Consider the following 23,975-nt stretch of genomic DNA (forward strand, 5'->3'; position numbering starts at 1 on the left):
TTCATGAACATGAGCCTCCAATGACGACTCAGTGCTTTTACTTTTTGCAACTGAAGAAGAGGAGGCGATAGAGCTGGAGGCTGAGTCAGCAATGTAAGACAAAACTTTTTCCTGATGCTCTGCCTTTAAAAGCGGTTTGCCAACTCCTAGAAAACTAAGCGTTCGAGGCCTTATGTAGCCAGACGATGACGCAGGGTCAGCACCTCCTGCATTCGGTCCTATTTTGCTCTTGCCACTACCATCAGATCCACCACCAACACCATCATTACCAGCTGCCAACCCCCGCCCAATTCCACGGCCTCTTCCACCAGCCTTCCTCATTTTTGGTAGAAATGTAGACAAAATCCAACAAACTATATAGTAATGTAAAACAAGGTACAAGGTGTCTATAGGACAGGGGAGATTTAGAATTTCTGCACACACTTGTGGACAGTGGACACTTTTGGATTGTGTGAGGCCCACTGATATCTGAGCGCTATGTGACAGGCTCGATGGCACAGCTGCCTGTGACCAAAGTGACGAGAGGATAATGGAGATTTTGAATCTCTGCGCACACTTTTGGACACTGGACACTTGTGGATTGTGTGAGGCCCACTGATATCTGAGCGCTATGTGATACGCTCGATGGCACAGCTGCCTGTGACCAAAGTGACAAGAGGATAATGGAGATTTTGAATCTCTGCGCACACTTTTGGACACTGGACACTTGTGGATTGTGTGAGGCCCACTGATATCTGAGCGCTATGTGACAGGCTCGATGGCACAGCTGCCTGTGACCAAAGTGACGAGAGGATAATGGAGATTTTGAATCTCTGCGCACACTTTTGGACACTGGACACTTGTGGATTGTGTGAGGCCCACTGATATCTGAGCGCTATGTGACAGGCTCGATGGCACAGCTGCCTGTGACCAAAGTGACGAGAGGATAATGGAGATTTTGAATCTCTGCGCACACTTTTGGACACTGGACACTTGTGGATTGTGTGAGGCCCACTGATATCTGAGCGCTATGTGACAGGCTCGATGGCACAGCTGCCTGTGACCAAAGTGACAAGAGGATAATGGAGATTTTGAATCTCTGCGCACACTTTTGGACACTGGACACTTGTGGATTGTGTGAGGCCCACTGATATCTGAGCGCTATGTGACACGCTCAATGGCACAGCTGCCTGTGACCAAAGTGACGAGAGGATAATGGAGATTTTGAATCTCTGTGCACACTTTTGGACACTGGACACTTGTGGATTGTGTGAGGCCCACTGATATCTGAGCGCTATGTGACACGCTCGATGGCACAGCTGCCTGTGACCAAAGTGACGAGAGGATAATGGAGATTTTGAATCTCTGCGCACACTTTTGGACACTGGACACTTGTGGATTGTGTGATGCCCACTGATATCTGAGCGCTATGTGACACGCTCGATGGCACAGCTGCCTGTGACCAAAGTGACGAGAGGATAATGGAGATTTTGAATCTCTGCGCACACTTTTGGACACTGGACACTTGTGGATTGTGTGAGGCCCACTGATATCTGAGCGCTATGTGACACGCTCGATTGCACAGCTGCCTGTGACCAAAGTGACGAGAGGATAATGGAGATTTTGAATCTCTGCGCACACTTTTGGACACTGGACACTTGTGGATTGTGTGAGGCCCACTGATATCTGAGCGCTATGTGACAGGCTCGATGGCACAGCTGTGACAAAAGTGACTAGAGGATAAGGGAGATTGGATTGCTTTTAAAAAAGCAGTTTGCGGAGCAGTGGGTAAACAGCAATGGCAGCGTGTCAGGAAGCCTTAAAAGGCAGACCAACAACCAACACCACTGATACACCACAATATAGCCTCCCCTTGCACTGCACACACAGTGACTTGTGTGTTGTGCAGGCCAAATCGCTAGCAGCAGAAGCAGTTTTTTTTGTCTTCTTCCCTGCCTAACCCTCTCCCTACAGAATCAGCAGCAACCTCTCCCTATACTAAGATCGGCAGAAGTAAGATGGCGGTCGGCGTGCACGCCCTTTTATACCCCCTGTGACGCCCACCAAAGCAAGCCAATCACTTGCATGCCCTTCTGAAAGATGGTGGTGACCCGTGCCTAGGTCATCACGTTGCCCACAGTGTCCGTGGATCCTGATTGGCTGAAAAAGAGCGCAAAACAAACTTTTGAAATGCGACTTTGGCGCGTAAGTCGCCGACCTCGTGGCCGACCTTATCCTAGGGTCGGGTTTCGTTTCATGAAACCCGACTTTGCCAAAAGTCGGCGACTTTTGAATTTTTTCGACCCGTTTCGCTCAATTCTAGTATTTGGTGAATTTTTTACCCCAGTATTTGTAAGCCAAAACCAGGAGTGGAACAGTCAGAAGAAAAGCATAATAGATAACATTTGCACCACTTTTGAATTTTTCACCCACTCCTGGTTTTGGCTTAAAAATACTGGGGTAAAAAACTCACCAAATACTGAATGTGTGCATGTGGCCTTAGGGTAGGTTTCCACGTGGCGTATTGGCAGCTCTTTGGACGCAGCTCCGCCCAAAACGCTGCCGACTTTTGTACGCCGGTGATTCCATGTGTGTTCATTGAACACATGCAGAATCACTGCATCCTATACATAGACTGTGTAATCTATCTTGGGGAGACAGAGCATCTATGCAAGATAAATAGTCATGCTGCAGTCTATAAAGGCATGCCGCATGTGCGTATACGTAGGTCTGTCACCTGCATCTTTCAACGCATAGTGGTGATGGAATTTCATAAAATCCCCTCCACTATGCTGTAACATCTGGACCTTGCGGATTGGACATTCCCTTCAGGGGCTGGCTGGCACTTTTCTGCCTGGGGTGCAATCAAAAGGCAGTGGCCCTCCAGTTGCCGTGCTTTTGCCCTGCTTATCTCTGGACGTTGCATTAAACAGAGATATGAGAGCAAAACCGAGCTTACTGCAGAGATAAGGGAGAAGAACTGAGCTTACTACATAGATGTTGGAGCAGAACCGAGCTTACTGCAGAGATAAAGGAGCAGAACCGAGCTTACTGCAGAGATAAGGGAGCAGAACCGAGCTTACTGCAGAGATAAGGGAGCTGATCAGGGAGCTTACTATGTGTACTACAAGATACAGAAACAGAACCAAGCTTACAGCATGCATATCATACCAGAATCTAGATTACTACATCGATACAGTACCAGAACCAAGGTTACTGCTTAGATATGGTACCATAACTGAGCTTACTTACAAACATTCATACAACTCTAGAAACATGGACATGTAAACACACAGTACGGCAGGGGCATTGCTAGGGTCCTTAAAGATCAAGGGCCCAAGCCCCAAAGTGCATGTCTCCCCATATGACCACCCTATAGCCATTTAAAATAGCATGTATATATAATTACAGGATAACCAAAAACACACAATGCAAAGACCAATATTATCAATATTACTACTATAAAAGGCCAAAACAATACTGCTGCACAATGCCCACTACCATCAGCACCACACCGCGAATACATAATATAATATGACCATTACCTCTACATAACAAAACACTCTATACAAAGACCAATGACACCACCATACACCTTATACTACATAATGACCGAAACACATTAAGCTGTTACTAAATAAATTAAAAAAATCTAAAAAGAGCAATATTCCCACTTTACAGGAACCGTATATTAGTAGATATCAGTCCTGCAGAGCACACACATGATTACAGTACAGTTATATATAGTAACTTACAGCTGACGTTCTTTCTGATTTGGGTCGCTCACTTTTCCCATCTTTTCCACCTGACCCAGACCGACATGTCGACTTCTCCAGCCACTACTCATCTGCACAAATTACAACAAAAACACATCTCACATTTCCATCTACGTCTCCATCTATTACCAACCTACAAAAACTCCCCACTCTGCATGCATTCGAGGAGAGGAACAGTGACCCCAATATTTAAAATACTGTGTCATTACTATGTTTACTCCCTCCCCCCCAAAATTAAAGTGACTCATAGAAAGTATTAATGCCCCTACTGTGCTACATAGAAAACCCCTGTATGTTCCTTTGAAGAAGATAATATCCCAAATGCCCCCTTCTAGCAACAAATACCCCTGAGTGTCCACTTAAAGATAACAATCCCCCCAAGGAAAAAATAACGGAACCTTACTGCCCCTATCAAAACTAATAATGTCCCCATTTGTAACAAATAATGTCCTCTGAGTGCCCACATGGCTCTGAATATACAGAATGATGGCGCTATAGACCACAAAACGCAATTTGATGGTCGGCAAAGCCCTTTATTTTACATTGAGGACCCCAGAGCTCCCTATATATATTAAAATGGATACATAGCCCCTATATAAAATATGATGTTCCCATTGCCCCTATATATAATATGATGGTCCCCACTGCCCCCATTATACAGCATGAAGGTCCCTCTGCCCCCTATATATAGTATGAAGGTCTCCACTGCCCCCTGTATATAGTATGAAGGTAGCCACTGCCCCCTGTAAATAGTATGAAGGTCCCCACTGCCCCTATATATAGTATGAAGGTCCCCACTGCCCCCCATATATAGTATGAAGGTCCCCACTGCCCCCTGTATATAGTATGAAGGTCCCCACTGCCCCCTGTATATAGTATGAAAGTCCCCACTGCCCCCTATGTATATACTGTTCAAACCAGAAGTTTACATCCACTATATAAAAATACACATCTGCATGTTTTTCTCAATATCTGTCATTAAATCAGAATAATCTTTTCCCGTTTTAGGTCAATTAGGATTACCATAATTATTAATATTTGCCAAATGCCAGAATAATGAGAGAGAAAATGTTTTAAGGCATTTTTATTACTTACTGTAAAGTCAAAAGTTTACATACATTTCATTAGTATTTGGTACCATTGCCCTTAAACTGAATAACTTGAGTCAAATGTTTGGGATATCCTTCCACCAAAATAGTTGGTCTGAATTTGAGCCCATTCCTCCTGACAAAACTGGTGTAACTGATCCAGGTTTGTAGGTCACCTTGCTCGCACCTGCCTTTTCAGCTTTGCCCATAAATTTTCAATAGGATTGAGATCAGGTCTTTGTGATTGTGGCTCCAAAACATTGACTTTGCTATCCTTAATCCACTTTGCTACCATTTTGGCAGTATGCTTCGGGTCATTGTCCATTTGGAAGACCCATTTCCGTCCAAGCATTAGCTTCCTGGATGATGTCTTGAGATGTTGCTTCAGTATTGCCACATAATCTTCTTTTCTCATGATGCCATCTATTTTATGAAGTGCACCAGTCACTCCTGCAGCAAAACAACCTCACAACATGATGCTGCCACCACCATGTTTCACAGTTGGGATGGTGTTCTTAGGCTTCTAAGCTTCTTCCTTTTTCCTCCAAACGTAACAATGGACATTATTCCCCAAAAGTTCAATTTTAGTTTCATCAGACCAGAGGACATGTCTCCAAAAATTAAGGTCTTTGCTCCTGTGTGCATTTGTGAACATTAATCTGGGTATTTAATGTTTCTTTTGGAGTAATGGCTTCCTCCTGGCAGAGTGGCCTTTCAGCCCATGTTGAAACAGTACTCGTTTCACTTTGGGTATTGACACAATCTTGCAAGCTTCCGCCATCATCTTCACAAGGTTTTTTGCTTTTATTTTTTAGTTGATATGCACATTTTGGACCAAAGCACATTCATCTCTGGGACACAGAACCCGTCTCCTTCCTGAGCGGTATGATGGCTGGACTTTCCCATCTTGTTTGCACTTGAATATAATTGTTTGTACAGATGTACGAGGCACCTTCAGGTATCTTGAAATTGTACCCAAGGATGAGCCAGACTTGTGCAAGTCCACAATTTTCTTCCTGATATCTTGGCTGATTTCTTGAGACTTTCCCATGATGCTACACAAGAAGCAGTGAGTGTCTCTAATAACTCAGATGTTGTCAGAAGCTTCCAAACACATGACATAATCATATGAGCAATCCAGAATTGTATAAATACGTAGTCATCTTAGTGTACGTATGTAAACTTTTGACTTTGCAGTAAGTAATAAAAATGCCTTAAAACAAATGGCCTAAATACTGGTGTATTTAAACAAAACTGGCAGCCAGGCAAAAAAGAGAAAAAAGCAGTAAACTGGCCAAACTTTTAGCACGCACAGATATGAACTGTCACGGAGATACCACACCAAAAAATGTGTGGCCTGTATGTTTTCTTTGATAAATAATGGTGTATTTAACCAAAACTGACAGCCAGGCAAAAAAGAGAAAAAAGCAGTAAACTGGCCAAACTTTTAGCATGCACAGATATGAGCCGGCACGGAGATACCACACCAAAAAATGCGTGGCCTGTATTTCAATTACACCTGGGACAAGCTTTATACGGCTAATATATCCCACAGGTAGCTGCAGCAGCTGCACCAGAACACAGGAAGTGAATGGACTATATTGATGTATGCAATGCTCTATACTGTATACACACATAGAATGTCTGCAGGCCTTGCACTGATGTGTAAACAGCGACATACACTACCCTGCCTGCCTATAGCTGGAACCTATATACTCCGCAATTAGTCCTTAGAAGGACTGTTGGTTTAGCTGGATGTGAGTATTTAGGAAGGTAGACCCCACACTAGCTAAGAAATCCTAAATTCTGACCCTATCAAGGCAGCAGCTCTCCCTACACGCTCTCACAACAGAGCTGAATGCGCCGAGCAGGGTGGCATCTGGTCTCTTATACCCCTGATGATGCTTTGCAGCCGCCAAAAATGCTGGGTGGAGACCAGAGTTCCCGCCGAGTAATCCTGGAAATGCTCAGTGCTCACTGAATACACCGAATATAGTGATACTCGGGCAAGTACCGAGTAGTGGCGAGCACGTTCGCTCATCACTAGTGTTCATCAATAGCAGAGTGGTGTCGCCCTGGAATTGGAGCTGTTTGCATCGAAGTCCGACCACCATATGGTGGGGAATCATCATCATAAACCTCTTTCATCTCATCAAAAGTGTCCTTTAGTGTGCGGCCATTCAAGTAAAGGAACTTGATGACTGTTCTGTACTCCACTGGGTTCATTATCAAACCTCACACCAACTTCAGCACCTGTAAAATTAAGACCATTATCAGTTCTGATTCTGAATTGAAGATTGGCACCTAACATATTTAGAATTATATCATTAATCATGTGCAGTTTCAGCGTCCTGTGATAAATAGAAGTGGGTCAGGGGAAATCTTTAATGAATGCCCCTCGTATATCTATTGTATGTTAGCACAATCAATGGTCAGAGGCGTATCTAGGGGGCAACCGGGGCATGTGCCCTGGGCGCAACCAGCACGGGGGTGCAATCAGGCCGCCTAATGTGGCAGTCCGCAGTGTCTCCCTTGGTGGCTGCGTTCTTCCGCCCTATGGACTGGGAGTCGGCAGTTCCCTGCACTGGCTGTCAAGCTGACAGCCAGTGCAGAGAAGCTGCAGTGCTCTGGCTCCCAGGGATCAATTGTTCTGGCGTCTGTACAGACACCGGTACAATTGAAGCTCTGACCGCCAGGTCAGAGCGATGCCAGCAGCATGATCAGGTCATGTGATTATGCTGCTGACGTTACCCTTCAGCGCCCAGAGCGAACGCTGGTGGTAAGTGCTCCACTGTGGAGCTGAAGACACCAAACATGGGAGATGGGGGATGAGGATTTGGAGTGGGGGGTGCACATAATGTGTAGGGTGACTTGGAGTGGATATGGGGGGTTATTTAATGTGTGGGGAGATTTCAAGTGGGGATGGGAGATTACTTTATGTGTGGGGGGATTTGGAGTGGTTGTGTACATAATGTGTGGGGGGATTTGGAGTGGGGATGGGGGGTTATTTAATGTGTGGGGGGATTTGGAGTGGGGATTGGGGGTTATTTAATATGTGGGGAGATTTGGAGTAGGGATGTTGGGTTAATTAATGTGTGGGGAGATTTAGATGGGGATGGGGGTACTTTATGTGTGGGAGGAATTAACATTGGGGATGGGGGTTATCTAATGTGTGGGAGGAATTTAGAGTGGGGAAGGGGGTTATTTAATGTGTGGGGAGATTTGGAGTGGGGATGGGGGGATTTTATGTGTGTGGGGGGATTTGGAGTGGGGTTGGGGGGTACTTAATGTGTGTGGGGGATTTGGCATGGGGATGGGGGGATTTGGAGTGTGGATGGGGGATTTAATGTGTGGGGGGATTTGGAGTGGGGATGGGGGGATTTAATATGTGTGGGGAGATTTGAGGACACAAAATGAAGAGTATGTATGTATGAGGGCATGTATGAGGAAACAGTATGGGAGATGGGTGCAGACAGTATGGGGAGCGAATGGGTAAATGTATGTGGACACAGTATGAGTAGCGAAGTGCAAAATGTATGTGGACACAGTATGGGGAGTGAGGGTGATGGGATGTGTGCAGACACAGTATGGGGAGTCTGGGGTATGTGTGAGCAGACAGTATAGAGAGTAAGGGGGTAAATATATGAGGAGACAGTATGGTGAACAGGTGGGATGTTAGAGGAGACAGTATGAGGAGGGGGGAATAGTGTGAGGCGACAGTATATTGCAGATATTTTTATTCAGGAATATTATAATGACACTTCTATCTTTAAGGGCATTGTGTGGAGATTTTCTGCAGAAAACTGGAGAAGATGGAAATCTGCAGAGATGAGATGTGGATGAGAAAACTCCTCATGGGGTCTGGACAAGAAGAAGAAAAGAAGGAGAACAACTCCAGAGACAATGTCATCTATAAGGTACCTGAATGTAAATGTTATTTGTGATACTGACTTATTCTCATGTTTTTATTTATGTTAGGAACATTAAAGGGGTTTTCCAGGTTTGTGCTGAGTCTGCAGTCATTCTATGTGACTGCTGACTTCTGAATTCTCACAGTGCTCACTGAACGGTGTTAGGATTCTCTCATGCCGGTAATTTACATACATGTGGTCACATGCTGACTAGACATATATTGCCTCACTCAATGAAAATGAACTGAGCGAGGCCAAGCATGTCTAGTCGGAATGTGGCCAGAAGTATACAAATCACATACTTGTGCTGACATGACTGTACATCAGCAAGGGAGAAATCCTAAATGTGTGCAGTGCATTTGTTGTGAGAATTCAGAAGCCTGCAACGTCAGGATTCAGCACTGCAGGTTCCAGTAGTCATCACATGGACACTTCACTCATATGCGATTCTCATATTTATCATCCTGTGACAACGAGCTTCTCGTCCTGCTTCTATCAGTTTTTCACTGAACATTGAGAGCAATAGGGAGAGCAGCTCGTGGGTACATGACTAAGTGTGCAAATTGCATGTGTTGTGAGTTCTCCTTCCAGGCTCCCTCTGGTGGTAACTGGAGGTAGTGAGGCTGATTTAAACAGTAGAAATTTGCCACCTGATAATGAGGATGACGATTGGACCTCAGGAATCTCAGACTGAATTTAAGACAGCTGACGAGCTATTCTGGTGCTGGTGATTCCTTCTGGCTTGTCAGGTCTTGGTTTTCAGCTCTGTTCCAGTCATCTAAAGATAAGTTTTTCTGCTAATGTTCACACTTGATTTTTTTTTTTTTTGGTCTATTCAGTTTTTTGTGTGGTCAGCCAGCCCGGGCTGGGGCTGCGCTAAATTTCCACTCTTATTTATCTGTATTTGCCAATTTGCTTTTTGTCCCTTATTAGATTGGCCTCTTTTTGCGCTGTCTCAGAATATTTCAGAGTGCTGATATAGTGGGAGAAGTCTAGTGACTTCAGGGTTAATTTTGCTATCAGAAGTATTGGACTTTATGTTTGTAGGGTTTTTTGCTGATTGCACACAGTGTCTTTCCTTTCCTATCCTTTCTAGTTTGGTTGGGCCCCATCATTTGCTCAGCCTATTTTCCTGACTGTGTTTGTGCTTTCATCTTGTTTCACAGTCAATACATGTGTGGGGGCTGTCTTTCCTTTGGGGTCTGCTCTGGGGCAGTTAGTTTTCCCATTTTCTTGCTTCAGGCTTATTTAGTCCTCTGGCTGTGATGAAGCATCTAGGACCATTGTAGGTACGCTCCACGGCTGCTGCTAGTTGTGTGGTTAGGATCAGGGATCTGCAATCTGCATAGTTACCAACCTCTCTGGTTTTCTGTGAGTTAGCTTGTTTTGTTTTTTTCTCCTCGGTGATCCATTCATAACAGAATCACCAGCCATGCCGCAGATTCTAGGGTACTCAAAAGCAGGAAAAAGTTGTTAAAAAAAAAAAAAGTGTCAGAATTTTTTTTTTAATTTATTTTTTCCTCTTTTTTTTTCTGGGGCCTTAGGAGGATTTTTTTTTTTCCTAATGGAGATTAAGCAATTGTCTGATCATGTGGAGCAACTTGCTGAAGAGCAGGGAATTTCCACCTACCTCATTCAGTCACATGCTGCTGAACCTAAGATTCCTACTCCGGATGTGTTTTCTGGGGATCGGTCTAAATTTCTGAATTTTAAGAATAATTGTAAATTATTTCTTGGCTTGAAGCCTAACTCATCAGGGAGCTCTGTGCAGCAGGTTAAAATTGTCATCTCCTTGCTGAGCGGCGATCCCCAGGATTGGGCTTTTTCTCTGACACCTGAAAATCCTGTTCTGACTAATGTGGATGCATTTTTTCAGGCCTTGGGGTTGTTGTATGATGAGCCTAATGCTGTTGATCAAGCTGAGAGAACCCTGATGGCATTAAACCAGGGTCAGGATTCTGCAGAGTTATACTGTCAAAAATTCCAAAAGTGGGCGGTCCTTACTGCATGGAATGATAGTGAATTGGCGGCTCTCTTTCGGAAGTGTTTATCAGAGACCTTAAAGGATGTTATGGTGGGATTTCCTGTTCCCTCTAGTCTGGATGATTCTATGTCATTAGCCATTCAAGTTGATCGGCGTTTACGTGAACGTAAGACTACACGGGAGGCACTGCCACCTTTTGAACAAACGTCTAAACCTATGCAATGTGATGGGGTTTTGTCTAGGGCGCAACGTCAGGAGTTTAAAAGGCGAAATAAGCTGTTTTTTTTCTGTGGAGACGCCTCTCATACTATTTCTGTCTGCCCAAAACGAGACAAAAGTTTTGCGCACACATTTGCTGTGGGCAGTGTACAACCTAAGTTCCTTTTGGCAATTACTCTGATCTGCTCCTTATCCACGTTTTCTACTAAGGCTTTCGTGGATTCAGGAGCAGCGTTGAATCTGATGGATTTGGACTTTGCTAAACGTTGTGGTTTATCCATGACGCCTCTGCAGACGCCTATTCCTTTGAGGGGTATTGATGCTACTCCTTTGGCGGAGAATAAACCTCAGTTTTGGACCCAGGTGATAATGCGAGTTGCCCCAGACCACCAAGAAAATTGTAAATTTTTGGTGCTGTATAATTTGCACGATACTATTGTTCTGGGTTTTCCCTAGTTGCAAACTTATAATCCAGATTTGGATTGGAAGTCTGGGTTTGTAGTGAGTTGGGGTTGTCAGTGTGTTCTTAGGGACGCTCCTGTTTTCTCCACCTCTCCTCAGTCTCATGATATTCCTGATTATCTAGCCGATTTTTCTGATGTATTTAGTGAGAGTAAGTCTGCGTTTTTGCCTCCTCATAGGAGTTATGACTGTGCAATTGAGTTGATGCCAGGGTATAAATTTCCCAAGGGTCGGCTTTTCAATTTATCAGTACCCGAGCATGATGCTATGCGGTCCTATATTAAGGAGTCGTTTGAGAAGGGTCATATTAGACCATCAACATCACCTTTAGGTGTTGGGTTTTTTCTGTGGCCAAGAAAGATGGTTCATTAAGACCGTGTATTGATTATCGTTCCCTTAACAAGATGACTGTTAAATATCAGTACCCGTTACCTCTGATGTCTGATTTATTCTCTAGAGTTAAGAGTGCCTGCTGGTTTATTAAGCTTGACCTCAGGGGGGCGTATAATCTTATTCGCATCAAGCACGGGGATGAATGGAAGACGGCGTTTAATAATCCGGAGGGACATTTTGAGTACCTAGTGATGCCTTTTGGGCTCACTAATGCCCCTTCTGTCTTCCAGTACTTTATGAATGATATTTTCCGTGACTTTGTGGATAAGTTTTTGATCATCTATCTGGATGATATTTTGATCTTTTCAAGTGATTGGGATTCTCATGTGGAACACGTCCGGACTGTGTTCCGGATTTTGAGGGAGAATTGCTTGTCTGTTAAGGGATCGAAATGCCTCTTTGGTGTACAGAGGATTTCATTTTTGGGTTTTATCTTGTCTCCATCGACTATTGAAATGGACCCGGCCAAGGTACAGGCCATTTTTGATTGGGTTCAGCCTACTTCTTTGAAGGCCATCCAGAAGTTTTTGGGTTTTGCTAATTTCTATCGTAAATTTATAGGTAATTTTTCTGGTATTGTCAAACCACTGACTGATCTGACCAAAAAGGCCACTGATGTGCTGAATTGGTCTCCTGAGGCTGTCTCTGCATTTCAGGAGCTTAAGCGGAGATTTACTTTAGCTCTAGTTTTACGGCAACCTGATGTCTCACTTCCATTTCAGGTGGAGGTAGATGCTTCTGAGATTGGTGCAGGAGCTGTTTTGTCCCAAAAAGACCCTGCGACTTCTAAGATGAATCCCTGTGCCTTCTTTTCTCGAAAGTTCTCCGCATCTGAACGCAACTATGACGTGGGGAATCGGGAATTGTTGGCCATGAAATGGGCATTTGAGGAGTGGAGACATTGGTTGGAGGGAGCTAGACATCAAGTTGTGGTCCTCACCGGTCACAAAAATTTGATTTATCTGGAGTCGGCCAAATGCTTGAATCCTAGGCAGGCTAGATGGGCCTTGTTTTTCACTCGTTTTAACTTTGTGGTCTCTTTTCTTCCGGGCACTAAGAATGTTAAGGCAGACACCCTTTCTAGGAGTTTCTTTGCCTATTCTCTTAATGTGACCGAGCTTACTACCATCCTAGGTGAGGGGGTAGTTCTTTCTGCCATTTTGCCCGATTTGAGACGCGCCCTGGAGGAATTTCAGGAGGATAAACCTGAGCGTTGCCCTATGGGAAAATTGTATGTTCCTGACCAGTGGAGAAAGAGAGTGATGTCTGAAACTCATTGCTCCGCATTGGCTGGTCATCCAGGTATTTTTGGTACCAGAGATTTGGTGAGTCGGTCTTTTTGGTGGCCTGCCTTATCTCGTGACGTTAGGAATTTTGTACAGTCTTGTGGGACTTGTTCTCGGTCTAAACCCTGTTCTCGTTCTAGTGGGTTGCTGATGCCCCTGCCGGTACCCAAGAGGCCATGGACCCATATCTCAATGGATTTTATTTCTTATCTTCCTGTCTCTCAGAGAATGACTGTTATCTGGGTGATTTGTGATAGATTTTCGAAGATGGTCCATCTTGTACCACTCCCAAAATTGCCATCTTCCGCTGAGTTGGTGCCCTTGTTTTTACAACAGGTGGTTCGGTTACATAGGATTCCTGAGAACATTGTGTCCGACAGAGGAGTCCAGTTTGTTTCCTGATTCTGGAAAGCCTTTTTGTTCCAATCTGGGAATTCAGTTATCCTTCTACTCGGCGTTTCATCTCCAGACCAATGGACAGACTAAGAGAACAAACCAGACCTTGGAGTCTTATTTAAGATGTTTTATATCTGCTGATCAGGATGATTGGGTCTAATTTTTGCCCTTGGCCGAATTCGCACTGAACCATAGAGCTAGTTCTGCCACTTTGATGTCACCCTTTTTCTGTAATTTTGGGTTTCATCCTCGATTCTCTTCAGGGCAAGTGGAATCTTCGTCTTGCCCAGGTGTGGACACTGTGGTTGAGAGAATGCAGCAGATATGGGACCAAGTGGTGGATAAGTTGTCACTCTTTCAGGAAAAAGCCCAGCGATTTTCCAACCGGCATAGGACCATTGGTCCCCGATAGAGTTGAGCGAAACGGGTCGAAAAATTTCAAAAGTCGCTGACTTTTGGTAAAGTCGGGTTTCATGAAACGAAACCCGACCCTAGGGTGAGGTCGGCCACGAGCACGGCGACTTTAACGCCAAAGTCGCGTTTCAAAAGTTTGTTTTCCGCCCTTTTTCAGCCAATCAGGATCCACGGACACTGTGGGCAACGTGATGACATAGACAGGGGTCACCACCATCTTTGAGAAGGGCATGCAAGTGATTGGCTCGCTTTGGGGGGCGTCACAGGGGGTATAAAAGGGCGTGCACGCCGACCGCCATGTTACTCATGCTGATCTCAGAATAGGGAGAGCTGCTGCTGCTGCTGATTCTGTAGGGAGAGCGTTAGGCAGGGAAGAAGACACCAAAAACTGCTTCTGCTGCTAGCGATTTTGCCTGTACAACACACCAGTCACTGTGTGTGCAGTGCAAGTGGAGGCTATATTTTGCTGGATCAGCTGTGTTGGTTGTTAGGCTGCCTTATAAGGCTTCCTGATAGCTGCATTGCTGTTTTCCCACTGCTCTGCAAACTGCTTTTTTAAAAGCAATCCAAATCTTTTTTTTGTCCTGGTGAGGTACTGAGCGTGCATTTTTTCACACCATACAGCGGTGTACGCTCCTCACACAGTACCGTGTAACGGCTGTTATCACGGTCACAGTGAAGCTATCTGTGTGTGACTCTGTAAGAATAAGTCGAGGACATGTTCCATTCTTACAGACCTCCACCTTCTAGTTTTATCTGATTTTCAAACAGTTAAGTATATTTGCTGTTTGATCACATTCAAAACTATAGAGAGACAGCGTGTGTCAGTCCGTATACTTAAAAAACACGGAGCTTGACAATTTTACGGACACCTGACAGTGGTGTACGTGCACGCTCCTCTCTCAGTACCGTGTAACGGCTGTTATCATGGCCACAATGAAGCTATCTGTGTGTGACTCTGTAAGAATAAGTCGAGGACATGTTCCATTCTTACAGACCTCCACCTTCTAGTTTTGTCTGCTTTTCAAACAGTTAAGAATATTTGCTGTTTGATCACATTCAAAACTATAGAGAGACAGCGTGTATCAGTCCGTATACTTAAAAAACACAGAGCTTGACAATTTTACGGACACTGGACAGCGGTGTACGTGCACGCTCCTCTCTCAGTACCGTGTAACGGCTGTTATCACGGCCACAGTGAAGCTATCTGTGTGTCACTCTGTAAGGATAAGTCGAGGACATGTTCCGTTCTTACAGACCTACACTCTAGGGAGATTCCTATTCTGCCCAATTCTATATACACCTTGTAGTTTGTCATACACTAGCCAATTTCTACCTGTGACATAGCGGTGTGATATTCACTGGGCCTCACACAATCCAACAGTGTCCACAAGTGTGTTCAGAAATTCTAAATCTCCCCTGTCCTATAGTGACATTTTTCACACCTGCGACATTGAGCCTGTGACATAGCGGTGTGATATTAACTGGGCCTCACACAATCCAACAGTGTCCACAAGTGTGTTCAGAAATTCTAAATCTCCCCTGTCCTATAGTGACATTTTTCACACCTGCGACATTGAGCCTGTGACGTAGCGGTGTGATATTAACTGGGCCTCACACAATCCAACAGTGTCCACAAGTGTGTTCAGAAACTCTACATCTCCCCTGTCCTATAGTGACATTTTTCACACCTGCAACATTGAGCCTGTGACATAGCGGTGTGATATTAACTGGGCCTCACACAATCCAACAGTGTCCACAAGTGTGTTCAGAAATTCTAAATCTCCCCTGTCCTATAGTGACATTTTTCACACCTGCGACATTGAGCCTGTGACATAGCGGTGTGATATTAACTGGGCCTCACACAATCCAACAGTGTCCACAAGTGTGTTCAGAAATTCTACATCTCCCCTGTCCTATCGTGACATTTTTCACACCGGCGACATTGAGCCTGTGACATAGCGGTGTGATATTAACTGGGCCTCACACAATCCAACAGTGTCCACAAGTGTGTTCAGAAATTCTACGTCTCCCCTGTCCTATATACAACATGTACCTAGTTTTACATTACTATATTGTTTGTGTGATTTTGTGTACATTTTTACCAAAAATGAGGAAGGCTGGTGGAAGAGGCCGTGGAATTGGGCGGGGGTTGCCAGCTGGTAATGATGGTGTTGGTGGTGGATCTGATGGTAGTGGCAAAAGCAAAATAGGACCGAATGCAGGAGGTGTTGAGCCTGCATCATCGTCTGGCTACACAAGGCCTCGAAGGCTTATTTTTCTAGGAGTTGGCAAACCGCTTTTAAAGCCAGAGCTTCAGGAAAAAGTTTTGGCTTACATTGCTGACTCATCCTCCAGCTCTATCGCCTCCTCTTCTGAAGTTGTAAAAAATAAAAGCACTGAGTCGTCATTGGAGGCTCATGTTCATGAACCACACCTTTCCTTGTGTCCTTCACCCCAACCAAGATTGAAGGATGACGCAGGCCATACAACTGATTACTCCATGGAGATGTTTTCACATACCATGCCTGGGTTATCAAGTGAAATGGTGAATTACCCAGGCCAAGATGAATCTGACATGGAGTGCACTGATGCACAGCCACTGATAGATGATTCTGCTGGTACATTCACTCAGAGCACTACATTGTCCTCATAGTGTAATGAGCCAGATTCTGACCCTGAGGAGACATGTGCCCCTTCCTGCATACTATACCACCATACACGGTGACACAGAGGAAGGTGCACATGACATTGAAGAGGAGGTGATGGATGACCCAGTTGTTGACCCAGATTGGCATCCATTGGGGGAAGAGGGTGCTGCTTCCAATAGCTCAGATGAGGAGGAGGAGCATCCACAGCAGACATCGACATTGCAACAGCTATTATCTGGCAGGCCCGGAACACTCCAAAGACAGGTTTCAAAAATCAAAAGAGTTGCTGGACAGCTTGTCCAGTCGGTCAAAATAGCACAGCTCGCTAGGCCGCAAAATGTCTTCCAAAGTAGGAAGAGTGCAGTGTGGCACTTTTTTTTAACAAAATCCTCATGATCAGGCCAAGGTTATCTGTAAGAAGTGCGCAAAGACCTTTAGCCGAGGGAAAAATCTGAAAAATTTGAATACCAGTTGCATGCTTAGACATTTAACCAGCATGCACTTGCAAGCGTGGACACAACACCAAACCTCAAGTACCACATGTGCAACTGATCACAAAGAAGGTAGTCAGCAACGCTACATTGTTTTCCCCACTGTAAGCCCAGCGGTTAGCACAGCAGCAGATGTTGAGGTGTCATTGCAAGGCCAAAGCAGTCAGGGAATCCCACTGTTATATCAACGAAAGACTGAGTCTAGGCCATCAGATAGAACACCAACTCCATCACCATCATCAACCCTCTCTCAGTCCGCCCTGTCCACCGCTAGTTCCACCATATGCAGCTCTCAAGTCCAGCTCACCCTCCCAGAGACTATGCGTAGGTCAAGAAAGTACTCAGTCTCTCATCCGCGTACACTGGGTTTGAACGCCCACATTGCCAAACTAATCTCGTTAGAGATGATGCCCTATCGGTTGGTGGAAAGCGCAGCTTTCCGCGAACTCATGGCCTATGCAGTACCATGCTATGACCTACCCAGTCACCACTTCTTCTCTCGCAAAGCCATCCCAGCCCTCCACCATCATGTGACAGACCGCATTGTCCATGCACTCAAGCAGTCAGTGGGTGGAAAGGTGCACCTCACAACAGATGCATGGTCCAGTCGGCATGGCCAGGGCCGTTACGTGTCCATCACTGCGCACTGGGTTAATGTGGTAGATGCAGGGTCCACAGGGGACAGCGGTGGTGGGACAGTGCTGCCTAGCCCACGGTATAGGAAACAGTTGACTGTAGGCGTTCGACCCTCCTCCTCCAGAAGCGAAAGCTCGTCCACAGAGCGCAGTCGTACGAGCACTCCATCTGCAGCTGCCACTGTTGCCCACAAGGTGTCCCCCTATCAAGCAGCTAGTGGAAAGCGTCAGCAGGCTGTGTTGCAGATGATGTGTTTGGGCGACAGACACACCGCGGAGGTGCTGGCCGAGTATTTTCAGTGACAAACTGAGTCATGGCTGGGCAGTATACATCTTGAGGCAGGCAAGGTAGTTAGTGATAACGGCCGTAATTTTGTGGCAGCCATAGCCCTTTCAAAACTCAGCCACATACCTTGCTTGGCTCACACCTTGAACCTGGTGGTGCAGTGCTTCCTCAACAATTATCCGGAGTTAACAGCCCTGCTCCAGAAGGTGCGAAGACTGTGCGCGCATATCCGCTGGTCGCCTGTACACTCCGTTCGTATGCAGAAGCTGCAGCGATTGCTCCACCTTCCCAACCACAGCCTCATTATCGACATTGCAACAAGGTGGAACTCCACCCTGCACATGGTTGAGCGGCTGTGAACAGAGGCAGGCCATAATGCATTTGTGGGAGGATACACGGCCAGGCACTTTGAGAGCAGACATGGAGTTGACAGGTGTGCAGTGGTCGAAGCTGAAAGACCTCTGTAAAGTCCTTCAGTGTTTTGAGGAATGCACACGGCTGGTAAGCGCAGACGACGCCATCCTAAGCATGAGCATCCCACTTATGCGTCTGCTCATGCAAACTTTGACGCACCTTAAGGAGCAGGCGTCTGCAGCCAATGTTGACGAGGAGGAAGAGGAGGAGGGAATCCTTGATGACATTCAGCCATTGTCTGCTCAGGGACCTCTCCTGGACGAGGAGGAGGAAGAAGAGGAGGAGGAGGATGATGATGGGGATGATTTCTTAGGGGAGGAGGATGCATCTCGTGGGGCAAGTGAAAATGTTGGCATGGCAAGGTCTGGTACAGGGTTTGTGCGTGACTGGAGGGATGTGGATTTGCCAGAAAGTGCTTCTCCAACCAGCACTTGCAGTGCATCATTGACACCGGGATCATTGGCCCACATGTCAGATTATGCCTTGCAGATCCTAAAAAGGGACCCCCGCATTGCCAAAATGATGAACGATGACGACTACTGGTTGGCCAGCATCCTGGATCCACGCTATAAAGGCAAATTACAAAACATCATGCCACACGAGAACCTTGACCTAATATTGGCTAATAAACAAGCAACTCTGGTAAACCGGTTGGTTGAGGCATTCCCAGCACACAGCAGCGGTGATGGTTCTCACACGAGCCGTATGGGCCAGGGGCAGCTTGGCAGAGGTGTTCGTGGTGCACACAGCAGAAGTGGCGTTGGAGACAGGGGTTTCATGACAATGTTGTGGACTGATTTTTCAAGTACCGCTCACACAACTGGTAATACTGCATCGATGGAAAGTGACAGGAGACAGCAGTTGTCAACTATGGTTACAAACTACTTTTCCTCCCATATCGATGTTCTCCCACACAGATCATTCCCCTTTGACTATTGGGCCGATGAACTGGACACCTGGCCTGAATTGGCACAATATGCCTTACAGGAGCTCGCTTGCCCAGCTGCAAGTGTGCTATCGGAAAGAGTCTTCAGTGCAGCTGGATCAATCCTGACAGAAAAAAGGACCCGTCTGTCAACCCAAAATGTGGATGATCTAACCTTCATTAAAATGAACCATGCATGGGTTTCCAAGGATTTTGTCCCACCTTCCCCTGATGACACATAGGGTGACAGAAAAATGGCTTACTTTGGTCCTCCTCTTCCTGGGACTAGAACAATTTTGCCTTTTGCATCAGCTGAATGTCCAACATCAACATATGCCACTTTCTAAAACTCCCTAACTGCACTGCCTCCCCCCCCCATGGCCGGGGTCACCACCTAGTGCACGAAACCGTGCGAGTGCCGTTGCCCTGGATAGGTGGGTATGCCGACTCTTGGGCGCGGGCACTGGCACAGGGTCCCTCATAGTGCAATCAAGTGTCTCTGACGGTGGTGGTGCACACCCGCCGTCAGACACACCGCCGTACTATGCAATCTTTACTGCAATCTTTACGGGTCTGACACCGTTTGAGCCTGCCTCCTGATCTATAGACATATATTTTGAATGTGTACACTATGCTATCCATACATGTTATCCGGGGATACGGTACCCTTTCTCACCTTTGTGCAATCAAGTGTAATCCATACTGGGCCTGACACCGTTTGAGCCTGCCTCCTGATCTATAGACATATATTTTGAATGTGTACACTATGCTATCCATACATGTTATCCGGGGATACGGTACCCTTTCTCACCTTTGTGCAATCACGTGTAATCCATACTGGGCCAAGGAACGACTGGCGAGCTGTTAAGCAAGCTACAGCACCTGTGGTTTGCACACGTAAGTTTTTCATTTTTTCAGGAATGACGGTTAGGCCTAATTCCAGAACTGCGGATGACCTGCACTTACTGGGAAATCATCGTTCGCGGGTAATAATTGTAATCCCAGATCCCCATCACTAACGTTGTTCAGCGCGTTATCTGCACCTGTAAGCGACAAACGCTGGCCTTTTCAGTGTAGCACACATGCAGCCACGGACATGTAAGGGCATGACACACCAGTTTTTGGCCAATCTCACGTGCCAGAGCCTCGTGTGTCCCTCTAGTAAGCCGGACTCAGACCGCGAGGCATGACGGAGTCTCGTTCGTTAACGGAATTAAGCTTGCAATGTGTGCATCTTTTTTGTTGCTGGATGGTTGAGGTTGCCCGTGTTGAGTCAAATTACGCCGTAGGCTCCACTCCTGGTGGTGCCCTTCTGGACATTCCTTTAAGGTTCAGCTTTGCAACCATACTGCCCACGTAAAACAAACACTTTGCCTTCATGAACGCTGTTTGGAGGGTCGTGACTCGTGGGAATAACGCCGCCCAATCAGTTAACCTGCTAGATAGATCCTTCGTTGCTCCCAAGCATGACATCACACTCCCTAGGAGGAAGGTAATGCCACTGTGGCGACCGTACTCCTGGGGGCGACACAAGTGCACTGATGCCCAGCCACTGCTCGATGAATCTGCTGGTACATTGACCCAGACCACTACATTCCCCTCGCACGCTACATGGCCTGAATCTGACCCTGATGAAACTCAGGTTACCCTTCCCATATACAGTTCCATCTTACACGGTGACAAAGAGGAAGCTGCAGATGAAAGTGCAGGTTCGGCCCACCCGCCGTCAGACACACCACCATACTATCAGGGACCCTGTGCCAGTGCCGTCGCCAAAGAGTGGGCCCCCCCTGCTTGCTCAGGATCACAGCACTTGCAAGGTTGAAATACTGTGCAGTGAGATGGAAGATGGGGACGACGAGGAGTCCAGACTAGTACAGGGATTCCCTAGCGAGTAGACTTATTTCATTGTTTTCAATGTTGGGACAGAAATTTTTGGGGAGCACTATACTCTGGAGAATGACAGATGGGGCCCACCATACACTGGAACATTCCAAAGGTGGACATCAGACACTGGAGCAGCATTTACAGGGCCCATTATACACTAGAGCATTAGAAATGGGGCCCATTATGTTTGGAGCATTATTTGGGCCCATAAGACAGTGGAGCTTCATCCATGGGGACCAACATATACTGTAGCATTATGTGGAGCTCATCATATACTGTTTCAAACATTATATGGGACCAATGATTCTGTATGGAGAAATAGATGGGCCTCGTCATGAGATGTAAAAAGTGAAGTATTTTTCATTGTACTATACCGCTATTTCTCTGCCGTATCGGAGCATCATGAGTTGTGGTATGTGTTAAAGGGGCGCTCTTTCGCCCAGGGCACATGAAAACCTGGAGCCAGCCGTACCCCCCCACAACTTTAGCCAAATAACCCCCATTTTTCAGTGCGTAACTAGTATTATGAAGTTAATTAAGGTTGACAAGCTTAAGTAAGAAGAATTGATGCTTTTGGCATTCAAATGCACTGTAGGTGTGTTTCCTGTCCTCCTCTCACTGCCGACTTTAATTCCGCATTGACTTACATTGGGTTTCGTGTTTCGGTCGGACCCCCGACTTTTCCCTATAGTCGGCCGATTTTGCTCGACCCGACTTTTGGAAAAGTCGGGTTTCATGAAACGAAACTCGACCCTAAAAATGCAAAAGTCGCTCAACTCTAGTCCCAGGTTTAAAGTGGGTGATATGGTTTGGTTGTCGTCTAAGAATATTCCTATGAAGGTTGCATCTCCAAAATTTAAGCCAAGATTTATTGGACCTTATAAGACTTTGGAGATTCTTAATCCTGTTTCTTTTTGATTGGCTCTTCCAGTTACGTTCAAGATCCATAACGTATTTCAAAAGTCTCTGTTGAAGAGGTTTGTTGAGCCAGTGGTTCCTATGGCAGCACCTCCTGACCCTGTGTTGGTTGAAGGCAATATGGAATATGAGGTAGAGAAAATTTTGGATCCTCGTTTGGTTAGACGGAGACTCCAGTATTTGGTCAAATTGAAGGGTTATGGCCAGGAGGATAATTCTTGGGTCTCATGCCAATAGATTGGTTCGTGCTTTTCACCGGGCCCATCCTGATCGGCCTGGTGGCGTGCATGAGGGTTCGGTGACCCCTCCTCAAGGAGGGGGTACTGTTGTGAGTTCATTTTTTGGTCCACCAGTTGTGAGTTCTCCTTCCAGGCTCCCTCTGGTGGTAACTGGAGGTAGTGAGGCTGATTTAATCAGTAGAAATTTGCCACCTGATAATAAGGATGACGATTGGACCTCAGGAATCTCAGACTGGATTTAAGACAGCCGACGCCCTAGTCTGGTGCTGGTGATTCCTTCTGGCTTGTCAGGTCTTGGTTTTCAGCTCTGTTCCAGTCATCTAAAGATGAGTTTTTCTGCTAATGTTCACACTTGATTTTTTTTGGTCTATTCAGTTTTTTGTGTGGTCAGCCAGCCCCGGCTGGGGCTGCGCTAAATTTCCACTCTTATTTATCTGTATTTGCCAATTTGCTTTTTGTCCCTTATTAGATTGGCCTATTTTTGCTCTGTCTCAGAATATTTCAGAGTGCTGATATAGTGGGAGAAGTCTAGTGACTTCAGGGTTAATTTTGCTATCAGAAGTGTTGGACTTTATTTTTGTGGGGTATTTTGCAGATTGCAGACATTGTCTTTCCTTTCCTATCCTTTCTAGTTAGTTTGGGCCCCATCGTTTGCTCAGCCTATTTTCCTGCCTGTGTTTGTGCTTTCATCTTGTTTCACCATCAATACATGTGTGGGAGCTGTCTTTCCTTTGGGGACTGCTCTGGGGCAGTTAGTTTTCCCCTTTTCTTGCTTCAGGCTTATTTAGTCCTGCGGCTGTGACGAAGCGTCTAGGACCATCGTAGGTACGCTCCACGGCTGCTGCTAGTTGTCTGGTTAGGATGAGGGATCTGCAATCTGCATAGTTACCAACCTCTCTGGTTTTCTGTGACTTAGCTTGTTTTGTTTTTTTCTCCTCGGTGACCCATTCATAACAGGGGAGGGGGGGTGCCGAGCCCAATTCTTGCCCTGGATGCCAGAAAGGCTAGATACACCTCTGTCAATGGTTACATAAAGGTGCATTGAATGTGAAGGCAAGCAGATCTTAGGCTAAGTTCACACTTGCGCTTGGGTAGAGTGCATAGGGCTGCGTACTTCCTCCCTTAAGCTCCACCTACTTATGCACTTCTTCCCTTAAGCTCCTCCTACATCTGCATGCGTGCTGCATACCTATTTTTAACATTGGGTATGCAGGGACATTCGTTGTATGTGGATGCATCTGCATGCCTCGGTTTGACGTGCCATGCCGACCGCACAGAAATGCTACATGTTGCATTCGGCGAGCACATTAAAACGATGCTCGCAGATGCATCCGCACACAACGCATGTCTCTGCATACCCAATGTTAAAGATAGGTACGCAGGACGCATGCAGAAGTAGGCGGAGCTTAAGGGAAAAATTGTGTAAGTAGGCTTAGCTTAAGGGAGGAAGTACACAGCCCTACGCACTCTACCCACACGCAAGTGTGAACCTGGCCTTAATAGAGCTTTTGCAGACAGCTTTTGTATTAGCCACTATGATTTGCAGGACCCAAGGAAACCCTGCCCTTCAACCTTTAAACCATATAGAAGGATCTGGACATACACAAGCACTATTGTTTTA

This window comes from Dendrobates tinctorius, unplaced genomic scaffold (genome assembly GCF_039654945.1).
Source record: "Dendrobates tinctorius isolate UK_male_01 unplaced genomic scaffold, ASM3965494v1 ptg000029l, whole genome shotgun sequence".
Taxonomy (NCBI): Eukaryota; Metazoa; Chordata; class Amphibia; order Anura; family Dendrobatidae; genus Dendrobates; species Dendrobates tinctorius.